The 12,004-nt window shown below is 40.7% G+C and overlaps 1 long non-coding RNA gene across 1 annotated transcript; it reads right to left on the bottom strand.

Moving 5' to 3' along the window:
- Positions 1 to 1,467: 1,467 nt before the first annotated feature.
- On the bottom strand, positions 1,468 to 11,709 carry LOC142491134 (uncharacterized). The gene is made up of 6 exons (XR_012800298.1): positions 11,362 to 11,709; positions 6,799 to 6,863; positions 4,582 to 4,641; positions 4,332 to 4,418; positions 3,329 to 3,570; positions 1,468 to 2,608 (listed from the first exon to the last, which is right to left on the bottom strand). It is a non-coding gene; the product is annotated as an uncharacterized LOC142491134 (long non-coding RNA).
- Between the last annotated feature and the right edge of the window lie 295 nt (positions 11,710 to 12,004).

Genomic DNA, 12,004 nt, shown 5'->3' with positions numbered 1-12,004 from the left:
TTTTCCATTCAAGAAAGAGAGGATTGGAACTTTGAGAAGACAGGCAGATTTTTTTTATAGTGTATATGTAATTAGATCATGACTCTGAAGATGTTCTACGTGTGAGACAGACATTCTCTATAGATGGGAGCAAGCCAGTTCCTGTACCTAGAGTGACACTTACCTGTCATTCTGAAGAGTTATTCCTTCTGAGCACAAGGAATGAAAATAACAGCCATTACTGTTCAGAATTCAAGGAGAAAGACACCTTCTGGGAGAATTGTGGTATCATTTATGATGACATGCAATTTTAAAGATTGTTCTCGTAAGGGCATTACTTAAACCTGTATAGCTTGAATCAAAGTTAAAAAAATGTGCCATAGCTTTTTTCCTTCTTTTATTCTCTGCCATAAGATTAATATTAACATTGAATAATAGGATTGTCTTATTTTTACTATATATTTAAAAATATGGAAATATTTCTTGTAACAGTAGGAACTCTCCTTAACATATGTCACTGCTAGGACACAGATTTGGTATTTTCCTGCTGAAGATGACTGCACAAATATAATGTGTTTTTTGCAATGGTGGTCCTCTGCCACTATCTGCACTGAATCCCCCCAGGCAACCTTCAAAGCAACCACTCTGTCTGTTTCTAATGCTATCACTAGTGGTGCCTCCTGAACCCTCATGGCAACCTCTGATGCCACCACCTTGATTGTCTCCATATTCCCCTCGGATGTCTGATCTACTGCCTCCAATGTATCCTCAATTCCAGAATATCTGCTGCTGCTACTGCGGATCACAGATGCAGAGAAATCACATTGCTACACAGACATAAAATGGTGTCCCCTAAATACCAATAAGTCATTGCTCAGTATATTCTAGGTAAAAAGCAATTTGGAAGGTAAAAGGGATATACACAGAACTCCTATTCCTGATTGTGCACTTAATCTAAATATCTGCAGTGGTGTCGTATTGTAGAGGCTATTGGCATTATTCAATAAAGTGCAAATTCCAAAATGCAACACTATAACATGAAAAGTCCCATTGACTTCAAAGTGAGTTTCCTTGCAGTAACTCACATTTGGTGTGATCATAATGTACTGAATAATACTGTGAAGCCATACTTCTCCATAGCATAGAAGCCTCAGCTCCATTCAAGTAAATAAGACTCAGAGGCTTCTCTGCCATGGAGAAGCAACTTTATAGCACATTGAATTAAGCTCTAAGGATAGTTATAGAGAAGTTGTGTGGTATATACAGATATACAGAGTGTTTTCTGTCTTAATTGTTCCCTGTACGGTGGTGGAGGTTTTTTTTCCCTTAGAAAAAAGAATAAGATGCTTGTTTGCAGTTACTTATGTATGCTGACAGAACTGACATGCTGTCCCATTATTCTGTGGAAGAAAATAAATACCGGGAAACCATCAAGCCACAGATACAAAGTTGAATTTTAAAGTTATATGACATCACACTGGACCTATATACACTCCGCTCCCACCAGCACCTTTTAATAAGAGCCAATCTCAATATCCAGCGACAACTTAACATTCTCTTGAATCTTCACTGCTCTTGATATTCACTGAGCTGCTTGGTCATTTCCTCCTTGGCCTTCTGGACAGCTGCTTCTTGCTCAGCCAATTTATCCTTGGCCTCCTTATTGGCAAGAACCATATGGTCCTGAGCCTCAACCGTGGATGTCTGTATCTTAGTTCACTGAATTGGCAGAAACGTTCATCATCTTTCATGGACTACATCAAGTATTTGTCAACACACCTTTCAGTGAGTTCAACTAAATTGCTTTCCTTATGTTAGCAAAATTATAGATCTCTATCTCATCACTATTAGAAATTGTCAAGTGTTCAATTTTGGATAGAGATGCCATGATATCGCATTAGATTAATGTATTAGCGAGTCATTATAAACAAATAAATAAATCTGAAATTGCCCTTTCGTTTTAGTCTTATCTTGCTTCATGAATCTCCTTTGTGCTGCAAAACAACAGTAGATTTTTAATCCACCGCTACAAAATCTTTTCTCTGGTGCATCTTGGAATTCTATCCCGCGAAGAGCTCCAAAAAACATAGGTTGTACTTCAAACCACAGTTTAAATGAGATAATAAAAGTCTGGTTTACTGTATGGAGATATGTAATTTTCTTTTTATAGAATTTTAATCTGTCACTATGTTCTCTTTCATGCTTGTAAACTTTAACAGTCTGTCCAATATATATGCCCTGATGAATTAATCATTCTTGCCATACCTACTTTTTTACCATTTCTATCCCTGCCCTTATTTTCTGGATCAGTCATTTCAGCTCAGAAATCTCCACCTTGCTATTATGTAGGTCATTTCCATGTTTACCTGCAGTGGTCTTTGGCTCCTCATAGAGGAAGCAAGTAGAGAGAGGAAGAAAAAAAGCTGCGATTATTTACTATCAAATTACTACAGGCAAGAGAACAAACAGAAGAACATCAACGGTGACTCGTTTAAATTGCAAAGGCTGTGATGACATAATTACAAATATGTTCGAAACAAAGCTGCGTAAAGGTCCTTTCCTCTTGGTGATGATAGTCCAGCTTCAGAGCGAGGTCCAACCAGCATTGTGTGTTACGGCAAGGAAGGTGCTATAGTGTGTCAAACAAAAGATTGTATAAGAAACTGTAACATTTTAAAACCTTCAGGTATTATTGTAAAAATGGCTAATAAATTTCTAGGGTAGCTAGTTACACCCCTGCACTAATCCTCTGCCTATTTTATTTGCTTTCAAAGTGATATCTAGTCTGTTTGGACTAATTGTCATGTAAGTGCTGCAATTGCACCTTTTAATGGTTTCCTGAAAGTGTTTCAATTCCCCTAATTATACTATTGTTTCTTCTTTGCCCCCATTCACATTAGTCTAAATTATAAGATCAGAAGGCAAACAAATCATCCACCATCTAGAATATATGACTACTCTGGTCTATTGTTGTGCTGCAATAAGTATAACTTGTTACAATATTAGGACCAATTGGAAACCTTTGGAATTCTGGACCAAAAAAGTATACAATGTAATGCCATGATTTTAACTATAGCAACACGTTAGTGTCTATTGCAATGCATGAACTTATTTGACATATGTACATATGCACAAAAGGTAAGCTAATGATTGAGGCAATCTGAGCCATACTTGGTGACAATTCTATTGTGGATGACTGGCTTCTTAGACTTCAATTCAGTGATCAAAGCTCTACAGGCAATAAAAAAACCACACAGAAACCGAATGTCATATAAGATGCGGTCAGTTCTCATTCCACCTATAGTTTTTTTTTCTTGCCAGTGTCAATATAAAGTGTAGTACAACATACCGTTCTGTAATAACCTGAACAAACTACTACTGTGCACTACTACAGTATATGTGGTTTCCTCTTAAGGCCAGTGTACAATTTAGCTTTGTTTGATACAAGTTATGTCTCTTTTCTGATCCTTTGAGCAGGGTCCTCATGCTGAGTCTTCCGTCACGATGCTCTCCAGGTTTAGATCTCGGTTGTTGTCCATGAACAAAATGACAGGCTGTGTCAGAAACCTGAGCCTGAACTTGAGACCTTTCCTGGAAGTAGAAGAAAACCCATTCCCATAGTGAGCGTGATGTGTCAACCTGTTTTTCCTTCACTTGCTGTAAGCCCCATACTAAAACGATAGGGAGCCAATATCATAGAACTAGAGTACTGTGTCAGAGGGGGTCTATAAAAAATAATTATATTAGTGTTAGGTCAATATTTTGTAGAAATTGTGCTATATGCCACAGAATTTTGGCCAAAAATAGAAAATAAAAATAGTAGATTTAATATTTGATGTATTTTATTGACTTCAAATCTGAAGAGAATGTTGGTGAAGTAATCATGAGAAAAGTCTCAATGTGGAAGTCATAATCTTCAAAATAACTTCTTTAGCATCAATAAACGGAAAATAATCTACGGCCTGAATCACGATCTGATGTGATGGAAGCCTTTCATCCAAGAGCACAGCCCTCAATAAATGGGTTGTATTTCATGAGATATTTTAATTTATAATGTGCTTCCTATGTCATATTTGATACTTTCATGTGACATATTGGTGTTGTATGGCAACGGAGATAATTTTATTTAAATACTTGGATGGTGACAAATTCTGTTAAGAGTGCATATTAAAGGAAGCACTTTTTTTGCTTATGCTATACTTACAATTATAGGGAGGACAGGGAGTCATTGGAAACAAACTCCACCTATTTCCATAATACACGTTTGGTCTATTCCTATCTGCGCATACACACCCTTCATCAACAGATTAATAAGCTATTGAAGTAGATGACAAAATGGGAATGCTGCTTACTGTCTCAAAGTGCTCTTAGTAAGTTGATCTCATCATTCAGAGCATCCCCTTTGGCTTGAAGCTCCACTTTGTTCAAGTATTCAGAATCTGCATCCGAAATAAAATACATGGAAGTAAACACAATTGCAGATTACTGATGGGGGATAAAAATAAAATATGAATAACGTAACCAACAGTAACAAACAACAAAGGCCAGGCTCTTTATTTCTGACCATTTTCAGTAAGTACAATATATTCTTGTATTATTTACCTTCTTGAGCATCACAAAACTTCATGCTGTGTTGTGCCTGTTTGTCTCCTCTTCATGTCTCTAAGTAGAAAGAAAGTTGGAAAGTTTTCTTTATAAACAAAAAAAAAAGGCTTACAATACTGTTTTTTGCTGAGAAGACTGTTCATCTGTCTCTATAGACTGATGACATAAGCTTCAAGGAGGGGCTTCAATGTTGTCTTTTTGGGTGCCCCCTTTCTGACGAGTCCTCATCGAAGTTTCCACTTTATATCCAACATCTTGTTTTGTTACTCAATAAATCTGACCTTCATTATTACAAAATGTACACGTGAACACAAAATACCTCAAACTATGTTCTTTATTATTAACCGAGAAACCATCGTTTTGGTCTTGCTTTCCGGTACACAAAGCTATATTTATTAAAATAAATGTTGCTACAGTTTATCCTGGTGGTGTTTACAGAATTTAACACGCCGGTTCTAGAACGGTTTATGAGTTCTAACACTGCATAGAAATGCCGTTGCAGTACAAAAACTGTACCACTAATTACATTGCAGTGCCCCACAGTACATCACTGCCAGGAAGAAAGAACAAGATATCCTCTTTTTATCATTGTTAGAAATGAATATTTTTATATGAAACTGAAGTGATGAAACAAACTTTGCAATAATGCGCTTCCCAAAACTATTTAAGATGATGCATGCTTAGACACATGGCCCAGATAATCTGACTGGTATGAATGTTATCCACTGACCTTGCCATTGAATAAAGCCAACATGATGTTCCAAGTTCTTATCTGCTCCCTTTCTTCTGTTTGGATGTTTTGGATTTTGGGATCAATCTCAAGATTAAGTGGTTCCAAAACACGTTGGTTGATTGTGACTTTATGAACGCTACCACGTGGACATGCAGGCCCACCAATTGCCTCAACACCAAATCCAACAGCATAAGATCCTCGTTGTTCCATCCCTATATCTGCCACTATCTCCTATACTTATCCACAACCATTACACCATCAATGCTACCTCCTTTTATCCCCCACATCTACTCCCTGCTCCCCCCAAAAATCCACCTGTATCACTATCTCCCTCTGCTTCACCAATCTACTTCCTCTCCCAATTCTTTTATCCAACTAAGGTACAGCTGGTTCACGATTCAGCTTCATCCTGCACATCAATTGGAGAGGGTGGATGCGACCCAAGTGCGGTTGTGATCACGGCCAAGCACAGCACAGGAATAATTTTCCTTAAGGATTAACGCAGTGGAGGTCCCTGTCTCTGCATTGCACTCTCACTGCATTAATCCTACTGGGCCTCACCGGTCTGGAAGAGTAGTGCAGACAGAGCAGAGAGTAGTGGTCCCGCTCTCTGTTTCCCTGCACAGCTGTTAAAGGTGATAGCGCCGTTTTCATTTTTAGTAGATAGGATAGAAGCAGGGGGTCTCCAAAGCTGAACAATATTAATTTCAGGTCGGGTACCCTCTGTTTCCCGAGGTACAGGCCCCCGTATCAGGTGTTTGGCATCTCCTGTGAGTTTAAATGTCCCACATCATGTGACCGGGACATTTAAACTTGCAGGTGATACCAGCACCCCATACTGGGATCTGTACCTCGGGAAGCAGAGGGTCCCTGGACTTGAAAGTAATGCAGTTCAGCTCCGGAGACCCACTGCTTCAATCCTATGTACTTAAAATAAAAGCAAAGTTTCCCTAGGCACACGCACTGTGTCACACTTCCGATTTCACATCCGATCAGAACTGTCTGGGGACAGAGACAGCATTTCTCTCAGTTTCTTTCGAAATGACTGCGTTTTGCTGTGGTTCACCTTCCTCAGGATCATTTTTTTATCTTCCAAAATGTGAGTGGACATTTTGAAGGATTTGTCAGCTCCAGATCCCAATAACTACTACTATGATATTGCACCATTAGTCTTTTTTCAATTTCCAGTATCCTACTGCTCACCTGCTTTGTAGAAGCAGGCATATATTCCAGGTATCTCAGATACTTTTGTGCACAGGTGTCTCTCTCGATAATGCCACCTTTATGTAAGACAGGTGTAACATGTATCAGTGCTAATTTAACATGCTGTTAATCCTATGCTAATGAGATCAATAATGGCCAATGTTTTTGCATCTAATTATCTTGGTGGATTAGCGTTAACCTCCATGACTGATTTTACAACCCTCTTTATCTGGGCCACAGAGTGGTCCAAAGAAATACATGCTGTAGTTACCATTTACCTTTTCTCCAAGAATTCTGGTGCTCTTTAGTCAGCTGTTATTCTGGACTCCTTTCCATTTTTAACCTGTTTTTAAACACAATGGGTTTTAATGTCCAGATTACTCAGATACCGGATCAGTACCTCTAGTATCTATGACAAAAAGTGGCAAGATATACAGATGTAGTAGGCACTAGTTCTCTCTGTTATGTGCTATGCTGTGTCAACACTTCTATTAAACCAAGACAAACTCTGTGATATTCACAGTTATACTTGGGAATGTGTGAAGTCTCTGAGAATGATGTCCTATGCTATACTTTTTAACACTTAAAAACTTTTTATTTAGATTCCTTAAAACTTAGTACAGAGTAAATGAGTATTTCAGCATTAGCTGATACCCAAGTACTCATTACTCTGCACTACCTCAATTAGACTAACACGGCTATTTCTACTTAAAACTTTGTAGAAATTTAACTAAGCTCCATTCATGGGTATCAGAGCTTGATTTCACATTTACTGCTATTAAAATCAATAGCAGGTAAAGCTGGATCACGTTCCAATACCCATTGTCAGAGCATATTGAATTGAGGAATAATATTGCCTGGACAACCCTGGACCAGCATAGTCACAGAACGTCTACCATGTACAATCTCTGCTACATGCTTTGGTGCACTTGATGTGCAATGCACTGTATAATCATTTTATGTTTCATATCTGTATAGCCTGGGCCCCCCCTGGTCCCCCTTTTGTCCCCTTGGCTCCCGGCGCTGTTGCGAGTGGCAGCGGAGGCAGGGGCAAGTGCCGGTGGTGTGCGGGGGAGAGCTGTGTCAAATAGAAGGACGTCCAGACCAGACCACCACTGAAGTAAAGAGTTTCTTCAAGGTAGACCCTCCAGCTGGATATCACCCTATGTAGAGGCAGACGCCTTTGCTGACGACGATGGCGTGGGACAGTGCTGGAGCACCTGACAGGTACCTCAACAAGTGCACCAACTCAACACACACTTCTTGTGGGTAGTGCTACTGCACACTTGGGGTGGGATTGCTCCTGTAGACACCAGGGTGCTCAGGTGCCCAGAGCACCTCAGTACTTTGGGGGAAACCCTGTCAGGGTGTGGACAAGGTGGTTTGGCAACACTGTGGGGTTACGGCCGTGGAAGGCCAACCTTGTACAGTATATGTTATTTTGATATATATTTTCTTAGCTGCGTTCAGTATATATTATATATATATATATATATACACACATACAGTATACACATATATACAGTACATATACAGTATATACACACATATATATATATATATATATATATATATATATATATATATATACACACACACACACAAATGCATTGTATTGGGTCCTGTGCAAGGGGAATCCAGCAGTGCTAGGATCCTTCACAGGTGGAGGCGCTGTCACAGACGAACCAGCTACATCCCAGGCTCCCTGCAGCGGAGGATCAAGACTCCTGTGAGCCCACAGGTAACAGCGCACCACACGTAGTCACCCTAGACACGGGGGAAAGGGGACTACACCTACAATAGAAATAACAAGTAAATTGGTCACACGAAGCTGGCACTTATTCTGAAAACAGGATTCTCCCACTTCAGAGACTTTTTAACCACCCTAAGACATATGTCAGTGACTAACTAAACCTTGTTTATCTTAAGTCTCTGATTTTTATCAATTAGGTCCTGGTTTGGGAGACTTCGCTGTTCATCGGGCGATTAGTGTGTTCCGTGTCTAGAGCTGACGCAGGCAAACGCCTGTTGTGATTGCTCATTGAATCATTTTTTGATCAAAAGATTCAACTAAATTACTCCTTTGTTAGAAGACAGGCTCAAAATGTAGAATTCCCCTAATAAATTGAAAGCCAATTTGGGAGGAGTGCAGCGTTTTTGTATTTGTTCACTTACAATGCACGTCACTCCACATTTTAGCATCTGTGAATAACAGCAAAGAGGGAAGATATACACACACAAAATACTAACTATGACATTCTTCCAAGCTAGAGATGATAGATCCAGCAATGATGGTTTTTAAGGAAATAATTTTAGGAGTGACATTCTGGAATTAGGAAGTACAGGGTTGTTAAACATGTTATTGCTTGAAAATCGTGGAATATTTTTCTGCTGTAGTAATCAATCTTCTCTGTCTCTAATTAAAAACAATGCTCACTGCATTCCTTTATTGTGCAAGTTAGAGCCCACCACGTAATTGACAGGCTTTCAAATGCTTTGGTTTTGAATTTCTTAGTCTATGTTCTACATTTTTACCCAGTATTATTCTATTTATGAATAAAACCCATCCGACTATATTGATTATCTGAAAAAAGAGGAGCAATAGTTCCAAATCAGTGCTCAGAGTGTGTAATCCTGGTCCAGATGTATAATTCTATGCATAGACCATATGAACGTTTAGAATAATACATTGTTTAGGTAAATGTCCAGGATACATCAATACAATCATGGCTTAACAAGCAGATTACAATCAGAAAATAGTCAGATTTATACTGCAGAACATACCTGGAGGGAATGTCTGTTATGCCACAAGGTGGTAAATCCAGACCCCCCTCACTGCTTGTGGGATAAAGAACTGAAGTTAAACTAAATCCATGTAAATATCACAAAAGCGGGTCTTAAGAGTATAGATATTAGATATTACTCCCGACCATCCATTCCATGTGTCCATGTGTCCCGTAGGTTGGTGTGCTTCCTGACTTTGTTGAAGTCGGATACCAGAAGTTCATCCCATGTGGGAACAATTAGGCGGAGCACTGCTCAAACAAATGGAGGCTGGATCGCAGAATAAAAATGTATTAGGTCATCAGCAACATACCAAAAAAAAGTAGTGGGACAGACTCTAACGCGTTTCGCGTAACACTGCACTTTGTCAAAGAGTCTTTTTTTGTCTATGTTCTACATTTTTACTCAGTATGATTCTATTTATGAATATAACCCATCAGACCATATTGATTATCTCTCAATAACAAGCTCTTTTGCCCCATTTTTACTCTAAGTGTACCCCTTTGCGATTTGGGAATGAGGATTTAAAGAGAGCAATAGAAAGAATTAAGAAGTTGCAGAACACACACATTTGATTGTAGGATAAAGAATGGTATCCCGCACACAAAATGAATAATAAATCTACCCGAGAGCAAGATTATCATAGAAAAAGTTAGATTTAACTCATTGTATCCCGAATGAAGATATCATGAATAATCATAGCATGGATCTGTGATAAACAGATGCAATCGTTAACGCAGGTAAACGGTAATAGATATCCACAGCTCACGTGGTGCGGTGCTTACAAACAGTGAGCTGGCAAGGCATAATGGTGACGTTACATACAGCTCCCCACTGTGTGAAAACCAGTTATTTTTCACATAATTTTGAGCTGTATCTTACATTTTATGAGATCTTTATATGGGATACAAGTAAAATCCGACTTTATCTATGATAATCTTGATCTCGTGTAGATGTATTATTCATTTTGAGTGCGGGATACCATTATTTATCCTAGTGTTATCTTTTTAGGGCCGCAGGGTCCTTTAGGTTCCGTGCACCATTACATTTATGTTCCGTGCACCATTACATTTATGTTTGAAAACTAGGTGTTGCGGATTTCCCTTTTGTTCTACTACATGTTTCTTACATTTAATGCTGCCCCAGGGTAAAAAAGAAAACACACATTTAAGTGAAGGTTACTGTATGTATCTTTCGTTCCAATACTCTATTTTTTGCTCTTATGTTAACAGCTGTTTAGTCCACAACAACTTTAACAGGTTACCAAGGTCTATGTTACCTTATGTAGCGCTGTTTCCCCCATCCTCTGGGAGATGAGATAGCTACTGAGTGTAATGAGGTGCAGTTTACCTGTAGGCTCACAGGAGGCCTGAACCTCCGCTGCTAGGAGCCTGGGGTGTAGCCTGGTTAATTCCGGTGACAGCGCCTCCACCTGCGAAGGATCCGGGTAGTACCAGATAACCCCTTTCACAGGACCCAATACAATAATACACACCAATATAGGGAAATATTTACTGAACAGACACCTTATATGCCGAAGAAGAAATACTATCACACCACATATGTTCACGAAGAAGCAGTGCCTTCTCAATACTCGGGTGCAGAGGGCACCAATGTCCCAGTGTCCAGCTCCAATTGTCTCTCCCACCCCAAGTGTGTGACAGCGCTGCCCACAGTAAGAGTGTATAGTTGGTGCACTTGTAGACTGTGTGATACTTGCAGGGCGCTCCAGCACCCGATATCGCCAACTCAAGACAGGGATCCGTCTGGTCCCACGCCGTCTCAGTCAGCGATGGGTCCACCTCGATGGGGGGTGGTATCCAGCTGGATTGTCTCAGCCTTGTGGTGGTGGTATGGTCCCAGACCATAGGCCGCAAGTCTCTGCCCGGCGCCCTGCTGTGTCCCTGACACTATTAAACTTCAGGGGCAATGTCCCTATCTGATGGACCTGTCCCTGTAGAAACCACAAACGTATGGGACTCGGGGCCTAGCTGGGGCCTATAAAGGGGGTCTGTGGCCTAGCTCAGGGGCCACGGTCACCCTGAGCACACCCTTACCCTTCTGTGTCCCAGCTCCGACTGGCGTGGCTCTGCTTCGCGTCAAACTGTACTCTCTGAGGCTCATTAATGCAGCAGCCCTATAGGCTGTGTCATACCCCATGATCGGGCTGCCCCAAAGGATCCTGGGAGGTGTAGTTCCCCTGTGGAGTACTTCCCAAGATGGCCATCGCAATCAAGTGCTCTGCACATGCGCGTGCCTACTTCTGAAATGGCTACCACACTGTACTGCCCAATGCGCGACTTCAAAGATGGCTGCGCCCTGAGCAGTCACTCCCCGCGGAGCTCCGGCGATGTGCATGCCACTCCGGTCCTTACCAAAACCCCACTACAGCCGTGCCGGGTCAATCTGCCACTCCGGGGGCATCCGGAATCTCCCTGCACGCGCCGGTGGTTCGCCCGCTATAGCGGAGCTAAGCGGGAAACCGAGCGGGGGCTCGAGAGGGAAACCCAGAGGGAGACCTGGCCACACTTAAAACTGACAATCTTAATTTCTATGAAAATTAACAATATGGTGTATCATATATGCAGACCATGAAACATATCATTGCCATATGTGCACTGAATAACTCATCTTATTTACGGTCTCCAAACTGGGGAACCTGGGGCCTGGGGCAACATTAGCGCAAAGTACATTGATGCA

The sequence above is a fragment of the Ascaphus truei genome, chromosome 3 (genome assembly GCF_040206685.1).
Source record: "Ascaphus truei isolate aAscTru1 chromosome 3, aAscTru1.hap1, whole genome shotgun sequence".
NCBI lineage: Eukaryota > Metazoa > Chordata > Amphibia > Anura > Ascaphidae > Ascaphus > Ascaphus truei.
Note: the sequence above shows the minus strand (reverse complement) of the source record. Positions and strands in the feature narration are given on the sequence as shown.